We start from the raw sequence: 3,510 nt of genomic DNA on the forward strand, positions 1-3,510 counted from the left end.
CAGTTCTGGCCCCCTCCTTACTTTCTTCCCACTGGCCCAGGAGCTGGAGGCTGTGAAGGTCATGCCCTTGTGCAAGGGCTCTTGGCACATCTTGTCCTTGGCCAATCTGGACTTCCAGGACGTCATTCCTGGCATGTGATCGTCACATCCCAGCCTTTGGGAACGGGAACTGAGCAGAGAGACTGTGAGAGAAATTGAGGGACTCAGAGAGAGGGGAGGGAGGGGGACACGGCGTCCTCATCCTCCTCTTGGTACAGTCCCATCCCTAGGGCGGGCTGTGAGGAGCCAGCAGGAACCCATGGGCTGCATCCCAGTCCACCAGCAGCCTTGGCTCCGTCAAGGCCACCGCCCACCTCCCTTGCTGTCAGCTTTCCACCTTTCTGTGTGGTCCTTCACCCCTGTCTCTCCTGTATTCCTGCCCTGTTTCTCCTTCCCCTTCTCCATCATGTAGGGACCCCCACCCCACTCACACACACACTTACGTCTACTGTGCTGACCCCATGGCTGTCTACCAGGCTCTGGCAGAGAAGGTCTGGAGGTAACAGGCACCTCATGAGCAGAGAGTGAGGAGTGTTTCCCGAGGGCCCTGCCTGCTGGCCTCTGCATAGGGCCCCTACTCATGGAAAACTCCCCCCAAGTCCCCAGGGCCCTTGTTAAGGGAGAGATGTGGCTCCTGGGGCCCAGCCAGGAATCCCCAGGGGTGAAGTGGCCTTCCTGCTCCTGCCCTCTGCCACACCCGCAGGTCAGCCGAGACCTCTGCAGACAAGGAGGTGTTAGGCAGCACCTTGCTATCCCCTGGGCACCACCCCTGGACCCAGGAACCAGTGACAGGATACAGATACGAAGGCAAAACAGGTTTAGAAAGAGCCCCAGCTCTAGAGGTGCACCCTTGGAGACCTCCACAGACATGCACAGAGGTACGCAGATGTGTACCCCAGAGCTGTGTGAACATCCGTACTCACAGCTCCACACACTCAGGCACAGATCTGTACACCAGCAGAAGCTGTGTACCCATGGAATAGATGTGCACTTATAAAGATAGATGTGTCCATATGAAGAGACACATACATAGTTCCTGTGATACTCACACACACGGCTGTGACATTTGCATTTAGACATGGACATTCACTCAGAAATCTTTGTATATATCCAGAGGGAGAAATAGACACATATACATCTGGATACATGCAGATCTAGTTATACATCCCTAGATGTATAGAGAGACATATATACTGAGACAGTACTGTGTGATCCAGGCGTGTGCACAGAGATGGATACATGTACAAGGAAGCAGGTATGAATGCAATGATGGGTGCAGTGGTACAAGGCGTATTCTTTTTTTTTTTTTTTGAGATGGAGTCTCACTCTGTCACCCGGGCTGGAGTGCAATGACATGATGATCTTGGCTCACTGCAACCTCCACCCCTTGGGTTCAAGTGATTTTCCTGCCTCCGCCTCCCAAGTAGCTGGGATTACAGGTGCTTACCACCACGCCCAGCTAATTTTCGTATTTTTAGTAGAGACGGGGTTTTGCCATGTTGGCCAGGCTGGTCTCGAACTCTTGACCTCAGGTGATCTGTCCACCTTGGCCTCCCAAAGTGCTGGGATTACAGGTGTGAGCCACTGCGCCCGGCCACACAGGGCATATTCACAAGCGGAGGACAGTCACCCACAGAAAGACTACTATACTTAGTGCCTAGTGCATAGATATTAAGATGGGATCATGTACCCAAGGAAACAGCAAGACCAGATGATGAAACATACACCCAGAGATGGGTGCACATATGCGCACAGTGCCAGAAATGGGCACACACAGCATCAGCCCCCTGTGCCCGGACAGCATCTATCCCAGGAGCACACTCACAACCTCTACTAGCTCCAGCGTGCTGCAGAGCCAGCCATCGAGAGAAGGGGTCATGACATGCCACGAGAGCCCTGGAAGTTTGAGGGTGGGTCCTCAGGGCTTGGCCATGGGAGTCAGCACAGCAGGACACTGGCAGGCACCCATATTGACTCATCTCGTGGGTGGCTCAGCACTCCCTAATGCCCCCAGCAGGCAGATGGCCTTTGTTCCCTCTCTACCACCTCCCCTGGGGACCAGGCTGCTGATTGGAGGGAGGGGCAGCAGGCAGCAGGAAGCCCCACCCAGCGGTGACTTCACGGAGAGATGGGTTCAAAAGAAAAAATACAAGAAGACTTGAGGTCGTCAATGAGGTTGGTGCATTCTGAACTTATTATACAATGTGGTGGCACAGGTCTCCACATTCCCCACGTGCTGGCCCCTTCAATCCTTATCATGCCCTGCAGGTAGACACCACTCTCCTCATTTCACCGATGAGGAATCAGAGGCCTAGAGAGACCAAGTAACTTGTCCAAGGCCACATAGCTAGTAACTGCCAGAGTTGTGATTTGAACTGATGTGGTCTGGGTTCTGGGCGCTCGTGCTGAACTGCTATACCAGGCCACCCTGCCACTCCATCCAGCAGGTGCTATAGTCTGAATAGCTGCCTCAAAATTCATGAAATCCCAACCCCCATGGTTCTGGTATTAGGCGGCAGGGCCTTTGGGGAGGTGATGGGATTAGCACCTTTATAAAATAGGCCCACGGGAGCTTGTTCACCCCTTCCACCATGTGAAGACATGGCAAGGAGCCATCTGCGAGCCAGGAGATGGGCCCTTACCAGACAGAATCTGTTGGCACCTTGAACTTGGACTCCCAGCCTCCAGAACGAGGAGAAGTAAATGTCTGTTGCTGATAAGCCACCCGCTCTATAGCATTTTGTCATGGCAGCCCACATGGATTCAGCAGGGTTAAAAGCAGATTTTGAACACATATGAACATGGGTTCACATTGACAAAGACACTTCCTAGTGGTGCATCCTTGAGTAGTTCAATCCACGGATGGCTGCTGAGCACTTAGGAGCACTAGGGAGGCAGTGGAGATGGACATAAGGGAGAGGATGCGCTCTGGGCTAAGCTTTGTGCAGAGCACTGAAATGAAAGCCCAGAAGGCCGAGAATATCCTCGGAAAAACCAACCAGCTAGGGTGCAGGTGTCCCCTCTGTGCTAGAGGCGCACCCAGAGAGGAGGAACTCTCCCAGGTTGGGGTGGGGTCAAGATAACCCCTTGGAGGAGGTGACAACAGTTTTAAAGGTTCTGAGTCCACCAAGGGACAGTGGGGCAGAAAGCAGGGCAACGCAGGCTCAGGGCAATGCAGGCTCAGGGCACAGCACATGCAGAGAAGTGAGGGAAATATCAGGGGGCCAGGGGACAAAGTCTGAGACGTGCTGGGGAGGTGTCCTGACGGAGTATGAATGCCAAAAAGAGGACTTTGGATTTTAGCCCAAGCGGAAGAATGACATGACCAGCTTAGCATTTTATTTTATTTTATTTTATTTATTTAATTTATTTTTTTGAGACAGAGTCTTGCTCTGTCACCCAGGCTGGAGTGCAGTGGCACAATATCAGCTCACTGCAACCTCCGACTCCCAGGTTCAAGTGATTCTCCTG

This window comes from Macaca nemestrina, chromosome 1 (assembly GCF_043159975.1).
Source record: "Macaca nemestrina isolate mMacNem1 chromosome 1, mMacNem.hap1, whole genome shotgun sequence".
Classification (NCBI taxonomy): domain Eukaryota; kingdom Metazoa; phylum Chordata; class Mammalia; order Primates; family Cercopithecidae; genus Macaca; species Macaca nemestrina.